General features: G+C 47.9%; 1 protein-coding gene across 7 annotated transcripts in view; it reads left to right on the top strand.

Annotated features, from left to right (window-relative positions):
• Positions 1-22,606, top strand: part of sntg1 (syntrophin, gamma 1) — a 649,505-nt gene that overhangs the window by 419,709 nt on the left and 207,190 nt on the right. The window lies entirely within an intron of this gene.

Below are 22,606 nucleotides of genomic sequence, written 5' to 3' on the forward strand. Positions count from 1 at the left end.
ACTGCAGTGGTTCAAGAAGGCAACACACGACCACCATCTGAAGGTCAACTAGGGATGGACAATAACTGCTGACCTAACCAGCAAAGCCCATATCCTGTACATTAATTTAAAAAAAAACATGTACTGTAAGCAAACTAACTTGGATTACCCCAAGGATTCTTTATGATTTGGACACACTGTAATAAAAAGAACAACAACAGATGTTTGTCTACTCTACTTTATTAACAAAAATAATACAAATAAGAATATAAAGAAGAATATTAAAAAATATATAAAACATGAATCTCACGCCCTTCTGCTCAGCAGGGACCGCAGAGTCAACGGCGGCTTCAAGATTCAGTTCCTGGCACCAGGCACAGCTCTTAGTCTGAGGCAAAGTTCAACGAACAAGCAAAAGGGCCTGATATTTATACAGTGCAGTAAATAACTCTAATAGATAAGCAGTTGGGAAAGTCAGCAAGACGATGCAAATAGTTGGATAACTGAAGTATTAAACAAGCATAGCGTGGCATGAGAATGGCTAAGTTTGAACATCTAGCGTTTTATGTTCCAGTAAACATCCTGGCCATAGAAGGCTGCCAAGTGTCCTTACAGTGAACAGAATAACCCATTCCTTATATTCCACCCCAGGATACTTGGGAGCATTCACAGTTGTCTTTGATGGTCCCTCTGTTTAGGAACAACCTTCAACACAAGAATGGTTGCTTCTTTAAAAAAGGGTTACAAGCATTTAGAGTTAGTAAAAATAAAAGTGAGTGGTAAAGGGTTAATCTCATACCTCTCATATCCTATAAAGTCTCTCATATCCTGTAAAGGTATTGCTATTTCAGGGCCTCTTGACATCCTTTTACAGATTCATTTGGTTGTCAGAAAGACAAGGTATATGAAGCAAAAGTAAGTACAAAGAACATGACCAATTCTTTCACAATTGAGACTTCCTAAGGATCCCAACCACTCCGCAGCCCAACTCCTAAAAGTGTTAGACTCAGGTTGTTTGTGCTTTTCAACCTCACTTTTAATGTGTTTTGCCAAGTTAGTGATCCCATTGGAGCTATCTGGCCCAATAAAAGGGAACAAGCTGAGAAAGAAATATATCTCGTGCAGTGAGGGCACGTTATTTTCTTTCGACTGATAGTTTGTATCAGTAATTGTTTAACCTTGACATCTCGCATCACTGTCTGAAGGCCACATGTTCTTTATCCCTTGTCAGGGGTTGTCTAGGGGCTGGTTTAGCTCACTAGGCTAAATCGCTGGCTTACCAAGCAGGCCAGCAGCACTGGGACTGTTCGATTCCCGTACCAGCCTCCCCGGACAGGCGCCAGAATGTGGCGACTAGGGACTTTTCACAGTAACTTCATTGAAGCCTACTCGTGACAATAAGCGATTTTCATTTCATTTTCATTTCATTTCAATTTTGAGTGTGATGCTAAGACTGAATCATGGGATGAGCTTTTGATCTGAGATTGAGTTACCATACATAGATTATGTGTTAATTAAACTAAAATAAATGTCATTTCAATTTGTGAGTAACGTATAATACTGTTCCAGTTTTCACAAGGCGATATCTTATTCTTCCACCCTTTATCTCATTACAGTAGTCCCCCGTTATACCGCGCTCCGCAATACCGCGGTTCGCGATATACAGCGGGGGGGGGGGGGGGGGGCTTATGGACCCCAACTTACTTGACTCATTTTAAACTCTTTTTGAAACAGCACCTTTTTTAGCCGCGATGATTAGACCGATTAGCAGAGATGATTACCCGCGATGATTAGACCGATTAGCAGCGATGATCACTGTACTGTAGAACGATTAGCCGCGATGAGTAGCCGCGACCGATTAGCCCGATTACCCAGCCATAAAAGGGATACCTTTTCCAGTGCAGGTATCTTCGAGTTCAGTTACTGTCGTTCAAAATGTTTAAGCGCAAGTCTTACACAGTGAAGCAAAAGATACATTTGATAGACCGGTTTCGGTACGGGGAAACAAAGGCAAAATTATCCAGAGAGACTGGTGTACCAGAGTCAACCCTCCGTGGGTGGGTGAAAGATGAGCCCAATTTAAGAGCATATGTTGGGACAGTTTCTCAGAGTGAAGGGCTTACCAGGAAAAAGGCAAGGAACGCTAGTGACATTAACTTGGAGAAGGCTGTGTTCACCTGGTTTGTCCAGGAACAGTCTGGTGGCACCCCCTATCTGGACCTATCATCAGGACTCAGGCTGAAAAGTTCCATCACCAGCTCCACCCAGAGGACAGCAATTTCGTAGCCAGCAAGAGTTGGCTCCATCGGTTCCAGAAAAGACATGGGATAGGTGCAGTTACCATCAGTGGTGAACAGAGATCCGCCGACTCAGGAGCAGCAGCAGCCTTTCCCGACATCCTCAAGAACTACATGGTGCAAGAGGAGCTGACCCCAGAGCAACTCTACAATGCAGATGAGTCAGGGCTTTACTGGAAGATGCTGCCTGACAAGACCCTAGCTGTCGAGAATGATGCCCACAAGACTCTGGGGTACAAGCAAGCCAAGAACAGGCTCACCATCCTGTTTGCCAGCAATGCCACGGGAACACACAAGCTGAAGCCATTGATTGTGAGCAAATTCAAGTCTCCTAGATGCTTTCACCACATCAACATGGAGAACCTACCCATTACCTACCGGAACTCTGGCAAAGCCTGGATGACAGCTTCCTTATTTGAGGAGTGGTTCTTCAAGTTCTTTGTACCCAGTGTCATGGACCACCTTAGTGCCCGCAACTTACCGCAGAAGGCCACACTCCTACTGGACAACTGCTCAGCCCACCCTCAGGGAGATGTTCTCAAGACCAGGGATGGGCAGATCCAAGTGCTCTATCTCCCAAAGAACACCACCAGCAAGATCCAGCCATGTGATGCTGGCATCATTCAGATCTTCAAGTCTGTGTACAAAAAGGAACTGATCCTGGAAATGATAGACTCTCCTCTCACTGTCCCAGATTACCTGAAAGCCATCACCATCAAGGATGCCTGTTATCTGGCAGGGAAGGCCTGGGGAGCTGTGACGGAGAAGATCATCGCCAACTGCTGGAACAAGGCCCTAGGAGCAGCACTCCCACGCCCCCAACATTACCCGGATGAAGAGGACTTCGTAGGCTTTACTGAAGCAGAGATCAGGGCAGCTGAGGAGAGGCTAGAGGACCACCTGGATGAGAACCTAACACGCCAGGATTGGGTGAACAGGTGGTCAGCAGCAGAGGACGACATGGCACCCGCAGAAACATTCACAGAGGAGGAGATCATTGACCAGGTCACCCAAGAGGAGGCAGAAGAAGAAGAAGAACCCCAGCCCACAGTGGCAAAGAGCCACTCGGATGCCATCACGCACCTGAAGTGGCTCATAGCATACACAGAGGAACAGGACTTCGACCCCATATACATCCTACACCTGAAGAACCTCCAGAGGCAAGCACAAGTCAAGATGAGGAAGGGGATGTGCCAGAAGAAACTCACAGACTTTTTAAAATGATTTTTAAAAATATGCTTGTAAGTACAATTTTAAGTATATTATTGTATGTATATATTATTGTATATATTTTAATAAATTTAAAACTTGATTTAAGACTTGAACGAACTTTGATGTTTTTTATTTAAAACGCCCTTCCATTCAGCAATGTTCAGCATAGTCAGCGATGTTTCCTCTCGTTCATTCATTTGGATATCCGCCATCTTGGATATCCGCAGCTCGGATACAACGCGGGTGGCTGTCTTGGACCCGAACACCCGCGGTATAACGGGGGACTACTGTATTATTCTTGTTTACACTCTTTCTCTAACACTTGAGTGGGGTGATCTGTGCAGGGAGAAAATTCACTTCTTTGTTTTTGTTTTTAATTTTAGTTTTCCCTTCTCATAACTTGTGTTAAATTCCAGTTTGTTTCATAATTTATGGTAACTTGAATGTGATCTCTGAATAATTGGATTGATACTCCTTCCTCTCTGACACTCGTGCAAATCATCTCACTCAAATATTATTCAAAATAACATCATGCATGGACTTAAAATATTCTCCAGCTTTCCAAATTGTCTGTATCAATCTTGTGGATATTCCTCACCAGGTTTACTTGCTACCACGCAATTACTTGTTCTTATCCAAATAATCCATTCTGTCACTTCAATTGTGCTCATTTTGACAGGTATCGGTGTGTTTGATTCTATCCCACTTATTTTAATGTCAGTTTCTCTTTGGAATATGTGTCAGTGCCTTGATCACTTAAATGTATTGTTTCACTCAGTTGACCCCATTGTCTGTTTCTGGCCATACTGTTTGTCAAGCAGTGAGCATGCATGGGGCCTGCTCTTCAATGTATAATGACAAGCCTGTTTATTAGTCACTTCACTCATAATTCATCTGCACACACACACACGCAATTCCCCCAATGTAATCCCACACATTCTTGAACCTTTTGTGATTTTATCAAAAGATCTCAAAGTTGTTGCTCATCTCTCCACCTATGGTCTCGATACCTTGGTTGGTTGCCAGAGTATCAGACTTTGTTCTCCTAAATAAAAGCATAGAGAAGGATGCAAGCATTACCAAAATAAAGTTTCTCAATTTACTTTCTTTCTCTAGAATTTAAATATTCCATTGAATTGTGCCTAATATTCCAATTCTCATTCCTGTTTTGATTTGCTGTCTCAATTGTCTACCCTTAATTACTTTATCCTATCTCAACCATGAGCCCTGAAGAAATCGTGCAGTCAATAAAATATCTTCATGTTTAAAACAAAAATCAAACTTCCCATTGGATTCCAGGCAGTAATATTTTGATCACTTGTTCATCTTTTTTTTAACGTAACTTGCTAAATTACATAGTCTTTCCACATCCCAGATTGTCCCAAATTCAAACAACAGTGTTGTTGGCTTTCAGATTTTTATTAATGTCCAGTTCATCTCTTCTTTGTCCTAGTTGCAGGATCTCTTCTTCAAAAGAGGCTTTGGCATTATGTCCATGGACACCAGGCTAAACTATATGTTTCTTTTTACACCATTGTTGTTCTCTTGACCCATCAAATAGATTTCACTTTTAATTTCATCCCGCCTTGTTCAACTATCGGCCATCCTGTTCTCGGCTCTTCATGCTATATCCCATCAACAAACAGGGTCACAATGCCCTCCTCTGATCGCTCTTCTCCTGCCCTACTCACTTCCTCAATTCCAATCTGCACATATATATTCTTTTCTTCAATGTTCATATATCCCACTTGGTTGTTCCTCTTGTCCTTAGCTACAGTAACCCACCTAGACACTCCCCTTAAATCCTTTAAGCATCTGAGATAATTTACAATCTTCCCATGATCAGAATCTTCACTGAAGAGTGTTCTTACATAGATTTTGTTTATCGAACAGCAACTGCTGATTGCCTGTTGGAGTAACAGACTACAGGGCACTTATAATCATGATATTATTGGGTCAGTACAGCAGTCTAGCAACTCCATTATTATGGCCATATCCATGTATGTGGAAGGGGGCATGTAAAACCTGGCAAATCCAATGCTGGCTCTGTTGATCGGACTTGTCTAAGACTGGTGAATGCGACCTCGCGCCTCTCCATCTATTCTGTCTTTTATAAATTCTCACTGAATGCCCGTCCCCCCCCTTTCACTAGATTTTAAATTGGGTCGACGATTGCTGCACTATTGAAAATCTATAAATAAATTCTTGAAATTACTACAAATCTTGTTCCACTTGAAGTTACCTGCAAAGTAAAATACAAAAGATCCATTCTGATTGAGGCAAAATGGGTTATTGAATCGTAACATATCTGACAATTCAAACTTAAAATTTATAATTCCCAATTCCTGGAAAAATATCTTCATGCTGTTAACCGGCAAGGGTTAATTCACTGCTCGTTTGAAAAAGGGGCGGAGTAAAAGTTTTCAACTGGACGTCATTAAGTCACCAGCTCTCTTTTTACTGAGGAAAAAACATGATCAGTGATTCACTTTCTTTGATAATCTCTGCTTTACACTCCAATCTCAGAATTTTCCTGTCTTTCTTCTCATGTCAGTTGTGTTGCGAATAATTCTTTTTTGAACCTGACAAGAAGTTTTAACTCCAGATCAATCCAACACCGGATTGACTATAATCATTTTGGATATCCCAAATCCCAATAAACCCCATTAAATTGAAATGATCGCACTCTTCCATGTGTGATTTGTATCCGGATTAAAATTTGCATGTGTTGATCACAAATATCCTGGAATCATGCCTCTGGCCAGAAAAACATGACTCCAGGGCTGGGGACTATTCTATTCAATGCGCCGGCCATGGCAGAGCCCTACTGGCGTGGAAGGAAATAGTGTCCCCATGGAACAGGCCCGTCCGCAGATCAGTGGGCCCTGATCATGGGCAGGCCACTGTGGGTGCCCCCCTGGGGTCGGATCCCAACCGCCTTCCCCCCCCCCCCCCCCCCCCCCCCCCCAGCCGAGGACCACCCACGCCGACTTACCTGCCAGGTCCCACCGTGTGGGATCATACGTAACCCACACCGGCGGGACTGGCCAAAAATGGACGGCTGCTCGGCCTATCGGGACCCGGAGAATCACCCCCCCCCCCTCCCCCACTGGCGTGGCTTGAGTCCCGCCCCCACCTGAAAAACACCGCCGGAGAATATGGCAGCCAGCGTTGGGGTGGGTTTCGCACCGCCCCCCCCATGGATTCCCCGACCTGGTGGGGGGAACGGAGAATCCTGCCCCAGGTTTTGTTTGCTGTTTGCTCAATGATTACAATTTCAACAAGAAAACATGAAAACTTGAAATCAGACTCGCATGAATACCATTCACACACAAGCAGCAAAACATGTCAAATGCTTTCAAAAAACAAATGATTACGCCAATGTCCTTTTGTTTCTATTGAAACATACCACGAATGTCTGTAATTAAAAAACTCCACACATGGTTAATTTCCCATAAAGTTAAACTTTGCCAATAACATGACTCTACAACACCCATATATTCATTTGCATTTGCTCGTAAAGTTCAAACAGTTGATCACTTCTGCTTTTAACTGCCGTATTTGAGTTCCTAGGAATCAACACTTAAACCTTTGGCCGGATTCTCCCATGCCGCTCCATATGGGAGAATCCGTTTGCGCCATTTTTTCCCGCGGCGCCGGTCCGACGCCGTCAGGCGATTCTCTGGGGAGCGGAGATTCAACGCCATTCTCCGGCCTTGATGGGCCGAGCGGCCACGCAGAAACAGCTGCGTCCTGCCGGTGCCATTCACACCTGCTCACAGCCGGCAGTAACTCTATGCAAAGGGTCAGGGGCGGCCTGTGGGGCAGGGAAAAGCGCTCCTTCACTGGGGTGGGCCTCCGATGGAGTCTGACTTGCGATTGGGGCCCACCAATCAGCAGGCCAGCCTCTCCAGCCCCGGCCATATTTTATTACGTGGCCGGCCGCTGAACCCCCACTCCATGTTGCGTTGGAGCCAGCGCGCTGAGGAAGTCCCCCACGCATTCGCGGGTTGGCGCAGCCCAACTGCGCATGCGCGGGTTGGGGCGCCGACCATTTGCCGGCGGGAAGGGAGGCGAGAATCGGTAGAACTCGCGCCTGTTTCGTGCCGTCGTGAAACGCGACGGCGTTCACGACAGCGCGAACACTCTGTCTCCATTTCGGAGAATCGTGTCCCTTATATCCAGTAATTTAGACACATGTTTCTGGGCCATTTAAAAATCAATTAATTGCCTGCTGAAATAGTTAACTTCTCTGCTCCAATTCTATATCCCTATGAAGAAATCTAGACATTTCATTTCTCACTTGTTTTGAAGAATTCAAATTGAATCTCTGCCAAACTGCATCCTGATCATGACCAGCCAGCACAAGCTGGTATTTCTCTTGTCAGGATCTGTTTGAGCAGTATTTTCAATTCCCAGACCCTTTTAATATCTTCCAATGTTTTCCAGCTAATTTCTACTCTTAAATAGTGTTTCTAACCCCAGGCCTTCAAGTCTGCAGCCCAATTAATCATCGATTCGAAACAACCACATGGTACCTCTCTCAGACTTGAGCCAATTCGCTCCGGACACAGTTGGTTCATAAAGAGATGATGTGGAGATGCAATATCTTCAATATCTTCCAATGTTTTCCAGCTAATTTCTACTCTTAAATAGTGTTTCTAACCCCAGGCCTTCAAGTCTGCAGCCCAATTAATCATCGATTCGAAACAACCACATGGTACCTCTCTCAGACTTGAGCCAATTCACTCCGGACACAGTTGGTTCATAAAGAGATGATGTGGAGATGCCGGCGTTGGACTGGGGTGAGCACAGTAAGAAGTCTTACAACACTAGGTTAAAGTCCAACATGTTTGTTTCAAACACTAGCTTTCGGACCACTGCTCGGAGCACTCGTCTGAGGAAGGAGCAGTGCTCCGAAAGCTAGTGTTAGAAACAAACATGTTGGACTTTAACCTGGTGTTGTAAGACTTCGTAAGGAGAGCTCGGGAGTCACCCGATTTCTACACACAGTCACAGATCTGCCAGGTCTGTTACCTCGCTTCTGCCAATCCATTCTTTCCTGAGCTGTTTTTACGGCTTCTGCTAACGTTAGCTTTTGTTGTTCCACTGACAAGAACAGTGTTCCACTCTGGTGAGGCACTCACCTGCATCAATAAATTAGCCATTGAGCCAAAACCCAACTCTGCCGTATTCCATCCTGGAACACAGTAAATCTCAGATTCAGGCTCCTTAGGTGTCTGTCCCTTTCAAACATCGCTACCAAATGCTGTTTGTGACGCCAAATTTGTTTTGGATTACTCCAAGGGTTCTTTACGATTAGGGCACAATGTAATAAAGAGAACAATGACAGAAATTCTCTTTATTAGCAAAAATAATACAAATAAGAATATAATATAAGAATACAAAACTAGAATATCACGCCCTTCTGCTCATCGGGGACCCCTGGGTCAACGGTGGCTTCGAGATTGGGTTCCTGGTACCAGTCGCGGATCTTAGTCCGAGGCGAAGTCCAACGAACGAGCAAAAGAGCCCGATATTTATACCGTGCAGCAACTAAGTCTAATAGATAAGCAGTTGGGAAAGTCAGCAAGATGGTGCAAATAGTTGGATAAATGAAGTATTAAACAAGCATAGCATGGCATGAGAACACCTGAGCTTGAACATTCGGCACTTTATGTTCCAATAAACATCCTGGCCAGAGAAGGCACTGCAAGTGTCCTTACAGTGAACAGAATTAACCCATTCCTTGCACAAACATATATGTTTATAATCAGAAGATTTTGGAGATGGAAAAAATGTAAATAGAGTTTTAATCATTAATGTCCTGAATATGGCACTGAAGGCCCAGGTTTGATCCCGCCCCCCGCGACACTGTCCATGTGGAGTTTGCACATTCTCCCCGTGTCTGCGTGGGCCTCACCTCCACAACCCAAAGATGTGCCGGGTAAGTTGATTCACCACTGGACACATTTTAAAAAAAGATAATGTCCTGAATATGTATTGCAACTTTCAAACGAAATTTAACGAATGATGAACTATTAAATTGTAACAATTTCAAAACTGAGTCTGTTTAATTGTAGGGTTTGAATAATAGGAAAGATGCTGCAATCCTGCCAATTCAATAAAGCAAGAAAATGTAAACTAATGAGTAAAAAATGTATTGAATCGGTTAGGTCCAACTATTTTATGTTTTTAGGTATTCTTTTGTCAAAGAAGTGAATATTTGAAGCAGTTAATGTTGTTAAACAAAGTTAACAAGTGAACCTTAATGATGTCGCAAAGTCTGATCATACATGACTTACAAGACCCATGTTAGCAGATGTTTTTATGGATTAAAACCTCACCCAGCTTCCACCCACCTCAACCAACATGCAATTTAGATCTATATTAACTGGGTTAGCCAAACCTAAAATCTTTGGTGCAATACAATGTTGCTATTCTGTCTAATTAACTAACTAATGTTTTATTTATCGATACATAACTTATGCCACCAGATTTTAATTATACGTTGAATTATCATCCAATCTATTGTCTTGAATTTGTGTTACTGCTGCACATCATTAATGTTGCCTTCTGTTTCTAAAATGAAAATGAAGGTCTGCTTACAGGAATTTGCTATGATAATTAGAGCAAATTATAAACTCATCTCTTTGGAGCAGATGCAGCCAACATTAATGTCAAGGTTGCTGTTGCATTTCAGAACACTGAATGCTCCAAAGTTGAAGGATGACATCTAACATGCTAAGCATCAGGAATAAACAGCTGCTTAGTGTTGTAAACAAATACTCACAAAATTCTCAGCAATAATTAGACACTGATTGGGTTGAGAACATTTGCTCCACACAGACCATTTTAGTACAGTGTGTTGTCCCCCAGCATCACCACTGGCATAAAATCTCATTTATATAACCAATGGCTTTTTAATTAATTTAGCTTGTGTTAAACACCAAGGGCACGATTCACTGGAAAGATTTCTAGACGTGGTAGCGAGCGGGAACTGCCGCGAGCTTCCCGGCACACGGCCCAGCAAGACCAGGAACTCTATTCAACGTTAATTGGTCCACGAAACAAGGCTCATGGGTTTCATGCTGTAAGTGAAGGATTGTCAGCTGATTCGCCGGGACCGCACATGCACAGCCAATCCCACTCAGCTCGCAGCCATAGTGCCATGAATACCGGCCCCAAGATTTGGAGATGCAGACCTGGGAAGACTCCTAGAAGTGGTGGATGCCAGGAAGGATGTCCTGTTTCCCCGAGGGTCCCAGAGAGTGAGCCACCTGGAGCGAGGTGGCAGCGGCAATCACCTCGGGAAGCGTGACTAGGAGGACTGGCCTCCAGTGCCGCAAAAAGGTCAACGACCTGCATGGGGAATCACGGGTAAGTTGACACCAATGCCACCCCCCCCACCCTCGAGACCTTTCCGCCTCCATGCGAGCTTCCGCCTCCCCAACCGTCCTTGCGGCCGTCAACCTTCCCTTCACCCTCCGCTTCAACACCCCCACCCCACAACCCTTCCTTCAGCACTTTGAGCAACTCTTGTGGCTAACAATGCCCTCTCTGTGCCTCCGCAGAATAAGCTCTCACACAATCGCCAGGAGATTATCCAAACTGTTGGAGTGGTGCTGGACATAGGAATCCTCCCAACATTCGAGGAACGGGCCTGGAGGTGATGGGGGTGGCTGAGGATAGAGTGGTCACCAATGTGGAGGCTGCAGAATGGTGCAGAGATTAGGATCCACTAGATCCACCCAGATGGACTGTCAGATGTGAGTTGTCATTACCATACAGACTGACCCGTCCCTCCCACTGACCACATGTTCATTCTCTCACATGTTCTCCAGCCGACGGAGCTGGCCCATACAGGGTGGGCCCTCCGAGGATGCCATGATCAACGCGTCACTGATGTCATCCCCACCAGCGCAGACACACACACTTCGGTGGGCAACATTTGTGGTCAGGCTTCTGGGGCACAATCTGGTGAGCAGCACACATATTGCTGATGTACATCAGGAAGAGTCAGTAACACCTAGATGAAACAGCAATCAGAGATCTGCTGGTTTCCAGGACCCAGCTGAATCCAAGCCAGAGGATGAACCAATGGAACATGCTATCCCGTAGCTGATGGAGACTTTAGAGAGTGGGCAGGACATTCAGAGGGAGATGTTAGCAACACTCCAACAGGTCCATAGCCAATTGGAGGAGTTCCAGAGGCTACGGGCGTAGGCATGGTACCGACAATGCGTGGCACTGAAGCTAACACTATAGCATGGCGACCGCAGTGGAGAGCCTGGTGCACGACATCGGCAGCATCAGTGAAGGTGTCCAAGGCATCACACAGTCAACAACTGAGCGCCTCGGCAGAATATCCGACTCACTGGAGGTTGTGACCCAGTACCAGGCTGACCTTTTTGAGTGCTGCAGGATATGTCCCGCTCTCAGATGGGAATGGCTGAGGTGCTACGGACCTTCGTCAGTTGCAGATGGGCATTGCCAAGGCACTGCATAGCCCAATCACTGAGGAGCATCGCCAAGGGCATCGACACCAGGGTGCAGACATCAGGATGCCCCCAAAGCTGCCAGAGCCAGATGATGCAGGGTGCGTTGGTGTCAACTCACTCGTGCTGCCCAGTGTGGATCATTGAATTTCTTACGTCACTGGAGGCCAGTCCTCCTGGTCACGCTTCCCAAGCGGGAAGAGAAGGTGCTGGATGCCAACCAGACCAGTCCCATGGAGTGGGGATGGTGACCACCAGCTCCCCTGAGCTCCACCACTCTCTGAAGCTGTTTCGCAAACAGCACGCGGGATAGGATGGCACGACTGTGCATGTGCCGCAGACCAGTACGTGGGGGACCCTCCAAACCCAGAGCCCGCAGAGGACGCCTGGGCATCGAAGTCACGGCACATAGTAAGCAGCTGGCTGCCTCCACGTCCGATGTGCATCCTGGGGACATACCTAGATAGTGGTAAAACAAGGAAATGAAAAATGAAATGAAAATCACTTATTGTCACCAGTAACTTCAGTTACTGTGAAAAGCCCTAGTTGCCACATTCCGGCACCTGTTCGGGGAGGCTGGTACGGGAATTGAACCGTGCTCCTGGACTGCCTTGATCTGCTTTAAAAGTCAGCTCTAGGGATAGGGGTAGATGTCGGGAGGGAAGTAGCTAGGGGGCGAGAATGTGGTGAGGAGAGTGGGGCAGCACCATTGTGAGGGTGGGGTATTGTTGGACACTTGTGAAATATCAAAAATCCTTCACCACAACCAGTATGACGCCACTGTCACTTTCTGTGTGCGGGCTGACCTCCGAACACTTGGCCCATCTCTCCACGCATTACAACCCCCCCCCCCCCCCCCGAAAGAGCTCCGCATGCAGGTAATGGGTGTGAGGGAGCACGCAGCAGACAGGCAGAGGTCAGACTAGCATAGTTTGAGGAGCATCAGTGCTCAGCTCTCTGTGGCTTATCATCACCCCCTTGCCTTCGACAGTGACCCGCTGACGGTGACGACACAGTCCCAGCACCCTTGAATGATGTTACACATACCCTTAATAGGTGGGAAATGGGGGAGGGGGGCATGAAGAAGCGAGCAATGATGGATCAGCTCGGGCCTCCCTGGCCCTCCAGGCTTGCCGGACCCTCGCCGCTGCCGCCTATCCTGCAGCCTCCGGCGAGTCCTCCGGTTCATCCCCAGGATCATCTTCCAGCCCCTGCTGGTCCGACGGCATCTCTGCGTCCTCGTCCTCCTCTTTCTCCACCTCAGAGATGGCCACATGTTCCTCATCTCCCCCCCCCCCCACTTCCAGCACGTCGCCCCACTGCTGTGCCAGGTTGTAGAAGAAACAGCAAAACAAAATTGGCGACCCTTTTGGGGTGTACTGCAGGGTACCACCGGAGTGGCTGAGGCATTGGAACTGCATTTTGATCAGTCCGATGCACTGCCAATCACAGCACCAGTGGCCACTTGGACATCATTGTATTTGGTCTCCGCTTCGGTCTCTGGCCTCCGTTCTAGCATCATTAACCAAGTCCCCCAAGAGCCAACTGACCATCCTGGTGTGGTCTTCGAAGGAGCGAGGGATCTCTGACTCCCTGGGAAGCGTGCACACACGTGCATGATCTTCATGTTGTGGTTGCACATGAGCTGGATGTTTAGTGAGTGGAACCCCTTCCTGTTAATGTAGGGCACGCCCAAATGGCCCGATGTGCAGGAGGTGAGATGCATGCATCGGACAACTTGTCGGGGTTGGTCCATGTCAAAGTTGATATAGTTCTCCGCCTAGGCAAACAGGATCTCCGTGACCTGTTGGATGAACCTGTGGGTTGTGGCCTGCGAGATGCCATACAGGTCCCCACTCGAGCCCTGGAATGAACCTGAGGTGCAAAAGTTCAGAGCTGCAGTGAACTTGATGGCCACTGGGAGCGGGTATCCTCCTCCATGTGGTGCCAAGTCCACAAGGACATTACACAGGTGCCGCACCGTCTCCTTTCTGAGGCGCAGCCTCCTGTGACATATGCTGTCTGCCATCTGTTCATGTCCATTGTGGTCATGTCCATTGTGGAGAAGGGCATGTCTTACTCTTCTGCAATAACAATGGAGTAGAGCCAGGTTTTTAAAGAATGTCGTTCACAGTCCAAGAGGAGCCATAAACATTAGTATGCATGAGGGGACCTTTTAAAAGGTGAGTTTAAAAGGGTTTCCTCATTTCCTCGATGCCAAGTTAAAGCCAGCCCCCCAATGTCTCTCATGCCCATAATGCCAAACAAGCAGCCACGCCTGTACACCCTGAGCCTTCGTGGGCCGCCTCCTTTGGATCTGACCCTGGCCTGATGGTTGCCGGGTCCTTGGGGTGTGGGGTGGGTCTCTGCGCATGGCCTTCAGCCTCGAGCCTCTGCGGACACTGCGGCTGCTGACATCTGGCCACTTGGCCTACCAGTAGCATCACTAGGACCTGTTTTGCGGGGTCCAAAATATCCCCCATAGTGTTTGAAAATCTGTAAGGAATTGGGAGAGGGTGTTGGACTGACAAACAGCGGTGGCTCCCACCCCGGAACCTCCCACTCCCACTTTGATCCCCCCTCCCCCACACCCGGACGCCCTACTCACGCACTCCGGCCACCCCCAACAACAGACACCAGATGCTGTACCCCAGGCACCCACACACATAATTTCACCTGGACCAGATGCTGGTCCCCTCCCATTGCACTCACCCACCCTCCTGCCATGGACATGGCAACCGAGTTGTGTCCCATCCCCTGGGTGTTCGGATGTTGGCTGCTGCGTGTGTGGTGTTGCCTGCTGCAGTGTTCAGGCACAATGTCCATGCATCGCGGTCTGATTGGAATGCGAGGCAATGACTCCCACACGCTACATGGCTTGCCCACCCCATGGGAATCCAGTTGGGTTGTATGAAGTGTTCACTTAACTATGATTGCAAATTCCCTGTTAGGAATAGCCTTCAGTCACACAGCCAGAGGCCTAAGAAGTCAGTGGGGTTTATGGGTGGTGGTGGAGCAGACAGGCTGTGGCTAGAATTGCCCCCAGAATGGATACACATGATCTAGTGATTGGCATGGTGGAGTTGTGCATGGTTGCACCCCGCCCAGTGGTCCCTCCTCCCATGGCAGCCCACCCCTGTGAAGGACCCCCCTCCCATTGATCCTTGGGGCGGCAAGCCAAGTGCCTCCAGACTCTTTGCCTGCGAGCGAAAATGGCTAATCACCACCTCAGCTCCCCGCAGAAACCCATCCGGCAGGTTCACATTTTTCAAAAGGAGTACTAATCGGCACCAGCGTGACCACTTGCTGGGGAGGCGGCTGAATCACGGTAGGCCGTTGGATATGGGGTGACTCTCGTTCATTGTACAGAAATAGGGATTAAGTGGTGATAATTGGGTTTTCGCCATGTTACAGTGGGAACCAATTTTGTGTATGGGAGCGGGCAAGCTATGCAAGAGGCTAAGGAACTGCGTCCAAGTTCTGGAAAAAATTGGAGCTTTAGTTCAGTACCAGGTGTTGTGCAGTTCAGGGACAGTGCGGGGGTAACCCAATGCAATTATAACTATGGCCAGAATTCACCAACCATTGGGATTATCTTTTCTCATTGGCAGTGCACCCCTGCCCATAGGTTTTCCGGCGGCATGTGGTGGCTTCAAAGGGAAATCCCATTGACAAGCTGCGGCTAGAGCAACTCCCACCACCAGAAAATGGAACACCACCGCAAAACACACAGCTGGCGGACCGGAGAATGCTTCCTGTGTGTTTCAAAACCAGTCTGAAATTATTGGTGCAGATCGGGTTAATTGTTGATACCGAGAGTTACATGTCGAAGAACTAAGACAATGAAGAATGTGACAAAAGAATGACAGGGCGATGTGTAAGTAATGATAATTAGTGAATAGTGAATCCACCTTCCCGGAATCTCACTTGAATAATATCAACTGAAGTTGAATCTCAGCTGCATCCTCAAAGTACAATCACCAGCAACATGACAATTAGCTCCTTCAAATAATAACTGCATTAATATCTGATTAGAAATGGGCTTTTATATTACATCATTGTTGTAACATTGTTGTGTTACATCAATAGGAAAAGACAAGATGATCAAATAATACACAAACTATTGTATTTTCTACATTGCTGGCAATAATGAAATACCATGTGCAGAAAGCAACATGCTGGGCTGGATTTGTCTATTTGGATAGATATGCTGTCGGATTTTGTTCGATTACTTGTTAGAGATTAGCAAGTATTTAAACAACAGTTTCTTCTGGAAGACTATACAAACGTTTTAATTTCCATGGCAATCCAAATTTTTACAGGACTCGGATCAAGATCTTTTTTTAATACACTTTAGAGTAGCTAATTATTTTTCTTTTCCGATTTAAGGGGCAATTTAGCACCAAACCAGCACATCTTTGGGTTGTGGGGGTGAAACCCACGCAGACATGGGGAGAATGTGCAAACTCCATGCAGACACTGACCCAGGGCCGGGATTCGAACCCAGGTCCTCAGCGCCGCAGACCCAATGCTAACCACTGCGCCACGTGCTGCCCTGGGATTAAGGTCATAAATGGCTTTCTCATTCTATTTTTTAGTTGCTCTTCTCAATAGTAAAACTACTCCGGGCCCGGCTCTCCGGCCTCGTTACGGTCTTGTTCAAGTGAAACAAGACTGATGAATAGCAGGAGGCCAAAAACGAGATCCGTGCCAGACATCAAACCGTTTGCAATATAACCATCCTGCTCCTATAGACAAAATCGGGATCTTACCGCAGCGTGGAGAGAAACCAATTATCATCACTTAAGCCTATTTTCCATACAATTAACGGGAGCCACCCCTTATCCAATGGCCTCCTGTCATTCAGTGGCCTGACCAGCAAGGGCTCACACTGGCGCTGATTAGCACTACCTGTGAAAAACGTGAACCTGGCAGAAGGGCTTCTGTGGGGAGCCGAGGAGGTGAGTAGCTATCACTACTCACAGGTAACAAGCCTGGGGGCGCTGGGCTTGCCAGCCCTGTGCTCGGTGGGTGGGGCCCGGGGACCGAGGGGTGGACAGTCATGGGAGGGTGGTGGTGGGGAGGAGCTGGGGAGGCAACAAGGGGGCAACCACTCACAGCACCACCAAGCCAACCTCTGGATTGTGTGTACCCATTCCAGGGCAACCCTTGTCCCTGCCCGTATGTTCCAACCACCACCCATAACCCCCACCAACTGCCGAGGCCTCTGGCTGCACGGCTGAAGGCTATCGCTAATTGGGAATTGGCAATTGTAGTTAAGTGAGTAGTTCACAGATGCCAAGTGGAGTCCTGTGGTTGGTGAGCCATGTAGAATGTGGGAGTCACTGTCTCACATCCTATTAACACCATGATGCCTGGACACTGGACAATCTCTCCCTCAATGCCAGCAAAACTAAAGAGCTGGTCACTGACTTCAGGAAGCAAAGTGCTGTACACACCCCTGTCAGCATCAACGGGGCCGAGGTGGAGATGGTTAGCAGTTTCAAATTCCTCGGGGTGCACATCTCCAAAAATCTGTCCTGGTCCACCCACGGCGACGCTACCACCAAGAAAGCAAAACAGCACCTATACTTCCTCAGGAAACGAAGGAAATTCAGCGTGTCCACATTAACCCTTACCAACTTTTACAGATGCACCATAAAAAGCATCCTATCAGGCTGCATCACAGCCTGGTATGGCAACTGCTCAGCCCAGGACCACAAGGAACTTCAGAGAGTCGCGAATACCGCCCAGTCCATCACACGAACCTGCCTCCCATCCATTGACTCCATCTACACCTCCTGCTGCCGGGGGAAAGCGGGCAGCATAATCAAACATCTCTCCGACCCAGCTTACTCACTCTTCCAATTTCTTCCATCGGGCAGGAGATACAGAAGTCTGAGAACACGCACGAACAGACTCAAAAACAGCTTCTTCCCCACTGTCACCAGACTCCTAAATGACCCTCTGATGGACTGACCACATATGCTTCATCCGATGCCAATGCTCATTGTATATCTTGTGTTGCCCTATTATGTATTCTCATGTATTTTCTTGAATTTTGTTTAATTCCCTTTTTCTTCCATGTACTGAATGATCTGTTGAGCTGCTTGCAGAAAAATACTTTTCACTGTACCTCGGTACACGTGACAATAAACAAATCCATCCAATCCAATCCAACACTGTGCTTGAACATTGCAGGAGGCATCACCACACATACAGCAGCCAACATCCGAACAGCCAGGGGATGGTACACAGTTCCAGCCATATGTTCGCGGCCCGAGGGTAATGGGGAAGTGGGCTGCCTTGAGAGATGGGCAAAGAGTCCAGAGGTCAGCTCGCATTCTGGAAGGTTGTGCAAAAAGTGTTTAATATGTTGTACAATACCCCACTCCAGATTGTGCAGCCCCTCAATCCCCCCCTCCCCGGGTGCCCTCAGTGATTCTCAACCTGCTTGGCCCTCCTAGCTCTACCACTACGTTTAGGTGTTTCCCCAGGATGCACATCTTAGATGGAGGCTGCCAGCTGCCTACCTCACCCCTTGGTCTTCGATGCCCATGGCGGACGTCCTCTGGCGGCTGTGGGACTGGAAGGCCCCGGCCCACTTGACAGTGGAACATGCACAGGCGTGCCACCCTGTCCACGTGCTGACCTTGAGACGCATCCTCATCAGAGGGGTGGAACCCGGGGAAACTGGTGGTCACCGTCACCACTCTATGTGACAGGTCAGGGTTGGCACTCAGCTGCCCCTCCTCTTGGTCGGTGTCCGTACAGCCTTGGGGTTCATTTTGTGATGACTGGGCAGCTGATTCGAGCCCCAGTCCGCACCATTCTGTTCATGCCCTCAGGGATGCACCTCAGTGACTGGGACATGATCTCTAGTGCCTCAGCCATGCCCACCTGCAACTGGGGCAAGCTCTGCAGCACCTCGGCCATGCCCATCTGAGAGCAGGACATGTCCTGCAGAACCTCATCAAGGTCAGCCTGGTACTGGGTGACATCCCCGAGTGAGGCAGTCATTCTGCCGAGACCCTCAGCCATGGCCATCACTGATTACCAACGCCTTGGACAGCTTCACTCATGGTGCCAACGTCGTTCATCAGGCTATTCACTACAGACTGCACCCTAGCATTGTTGGCCTTGGTGCCACTCATTGCCGGAACCATCTCCTGCATCCTTAGACTCTGGGACTCCTCCAAACGGTTATGGATCTGCTGGAGTGATGCTGTCATCTCACTCTGAATGTCTCGACCGCTCCCTATCATCTCCATCAGCTCCGGGTAACCCAATTCCACAGGCTCAGCATCAGGCTGTGACCCAGCTGGGTCTTGGGATCCAGCAGCCCTCCGACCGCTGTCTAACCGGGGGGGTTCTTACCTCCACCAGATGTACATCAGCAGCAGTGTGGTGCCCACCAGTTTGTGCCCCTGATGCATGACCACTAACTTTTCCCACCGAGGTGCATGTATCTATGCTGGTGGGGGGATGGGGATGCCAGCTGTGCCATGACAACGGTTTCATCCTCCATGCTCTCTTCCAAGGTGTTCTCCTCTGAGTCAGGAGAGGGGGCCGCCTGGGATGGGACGGTGCCATCAGCTGGAGGACCTGCGGGGAGAATGGACATGTGGCCGACGGGAGGGATGGGTCAGTCAGTGAGGCAATAAAAACTCCCGTTTGACAGGTCCTCAGGGTGGAGCCCGATGGTTCCTCACCTCTGCGGCATCCTCCAGCCTCCGTGTGGGTGACTGATCTATCCTCAGTCACCCCAGTCACCTCCAGGGCCCGCTCCTCAAAGTACGTGAGGATTCTTATGTCTGACACCCCACCGCCAGTCTGGGCCGTCTCCCATCGATTGTGAGAGAGCTTTTCCTGCGGAGGCATAGAGAGGGCATTGTTAGCCACACGCGTGGTTCACAGTGGTGAGGGGGGTGGTGTGAATGGAGGGTTGGGGTGGGGGTGGTTGGAGGGGGAAACGGGTGGAGGGAGGGTTAGGGTTGGCTGGGGGTGGGGGTGTGGATGCTCCCACGGTGGGGGGATTGGTGTCTACTCACTCGTGCTACCCGGTGTAGGTCATCGACCTTTTTCCGAACTTTAGGCCAGACCACCTGGTCATACTCTCCGAGCTGACAGCTACCGCCACCTTATCCCAGGCAGCAATAGCTGCTGAGTTGCTCATCCTCCAGGACCCTCTGGGGAACAGGACATCCCTCCTGGCCTCCACAGAGTCCAGGAGCCTCCCCAGGTCAGCGTACTGAATCTTGGGGCTGGTCTCCTTGGTGCCATTGTTGTGAGCTGCCTGGTGCTGGCTGAGCAAGTGCCGCTTAAGTGCTGCTCGACCTTGTTAGCAGGGGGTTGGCGAGCGCAGTGCCGGTGAATCAACTGGTGAGCCTTCATTCATGGCGAGAAGCCCGTGAGGCCTTGTTAAGTGGGCCAATTAACGTTGAATTGTGATGCCGGTCTCGTTGGGCCGAGCGCCAGGAAGCGCGGCACAATTTCCGCTCGCTAACACAATTAGAAATGTTTCTGGAGATTCGGTATCTGATATTCTCCAAATATAAACTTATCCACATGAGGCATGTTTCAAACTTTCATAACCTGTAATACCGATGACATGTTTAAATAGTAATTTCTTGAAGGCTTTAGAGATGTGAATAAGACCTTTTACAACACAACAAAATAAATAGGATTGTTTTGTTCATAATCCAGTTTACTTCAGGGCATTGTCCTTCCCTCAGTGTTGACATCAAATCCACCATTGAAATGAATGACTTTTCAATGAGTTAAAGTTGTACTGTACTACCCATAGTTCCGCAAAATGTAAGCCAAGAATTTGCATTTGTATAAATGGTAGAACTGTCAGATTTTGCCATCATTATAACTTTGAAGCTGAAAATTCTTAGTGCGCTCGAAATGCACTGCATGTGGAAATGTAGCCAGTGATTCCCTGCTCCTCTGGAGAGTGGGCTGTTCAAGTCCCCACAGGTGACAATCTTCTGGAAATCAATAAATAATTGGGAATTTCCACTTTTGTTCTGCAATTTTGCTGTATGGTGCTGTATTGCTGTGGTGGGAACTGAGCACTGAAATTGAAGCTTATGCTCCAGTGCTGCACTGAAGGAGTGCTCCTCTGTCAGAGGTGCCATCTTTCGGATGAGATGTCTATCCTTTGATGTGGACTTAAATAAAACAGTTTTAAAGAAGAGCATCGAAATTATCCCCAGTATCCTGACCAAAATGTATCCCTTGATCAGCATCATAAGAACAGAGGACAGGATATTCCCAGAAATTGGCAAAGGCCAGTGCCTGGTGCGAAACATGATATTGAGGCCGCTGACCGCAATGCCTGCTTTCTCTGCCATTTAATCCTGGAGTTTGGAAAAAATCCTGATGCATCGGGTCCCATGACAAATCACTGGTGGGGCAGCCTCTGATTTGCCCGCCCCGCCAGCAACTTAGACAGCCGAGTATTTGGGCATAATTTTTAAAGGCCACACCAGTGCAGAAACAGCAAAGAGGTTCACGCTGGTAGCCTCCTCGCAAACTCTCTGGCACTACCACTGGCACGGCCCTCGAACTGCCTGAACACTGCCCCTGGCGATGCACCCTAGCACTGCACCTGGTCTGTCCCTGGGCATTGTCCCCTGGCACTGACTGGCACTAGTCCCTGACATTGCCCAGGCAATAGCCTCAGCACTTCCTGGGAACTGGCCCCTGACACATCATGGGCATTGCCTCTTGCAACTACTACCCTGCATTATTGGGGCAGTTCCCAGGGACAGTGCTGGGAGCTGGGCCAGGGCAGAGCCTGGGGGGTGTTCAGGGAGGCAGTGCTCAGGAACAGTGCCCGGCATGGCCTCCTCTCCTCCGAGCACTGCGCTCACCGAACCCACCTGATGTGAACAGAAGTGGCAAATCACAGCCAGAGTATCTTCTTGTTGCTGTTTATGGGAGTTTTATCTGCCAAGTTTGCCACATTACAGCAGTGACAACAGTTCAGAAAATATTAATGGCTGCAAAGTGCTTTGGGATGTCTAGTGGTCATGAAAGGTTCAATGTTATGAACGTTTTTCGTTATTTTTATTAAAACATCCCTAAATAGTTACCTGTTGAATAGGGTGTAACTGGATTTTTAACAATGTGCTAAGTTATTACCACTGCTTAAGAGCTTCCCTTGTGTTGGTAAGCTAATTTTATTTTGTGTAATACCCAGTTTTTCCATTATGATAATAAGTCTATAGTTTTTATCCAACAAGATGATTATAATTTAAAGTTTGTTTGTTATATTTCCGCTTCTAGTAAGTGTGTCCCAATCTTTATTCCACTCTCTGTAAAATTCCTAAAAGGTGAAGGATAATTAGTACATTTTACTTACTGTCCACTGTCTGTGAGAATTCTTCAACATGATTGGCTAATTATTGTTGTTGTTGGATGCTTGGAGATCCTCCTGACTTGGTACCAGATTCAAATTAATAAATGAAAAGATGAAATCTACCCCACAGAAATCAGTAGATCTTTGTGGACATTTTCTTTGAGTTTAGCCGTGATCGGTGTTGCATAGCTGTTGACTGCAAAATCTGAGCCACTTTATATTCCAATGTTGGATCATGTATGCATTTCTTC

This window comes from Scyliorhinus canicula, chromosome 10 (genome assembly GCF_902713615.1).
Source record: "Scyliorhinus canicula chromosome 10, sScyCan1.1, whole genome shotgun sequence".
NCBI classification, from domain to species: Eukaryota; Metazoa; Chordata; class Chondrichthyes; order Carcharhiniformes; family Scyliorhinidae; genus Scyliorhinus; species Scyliorhinus canicula.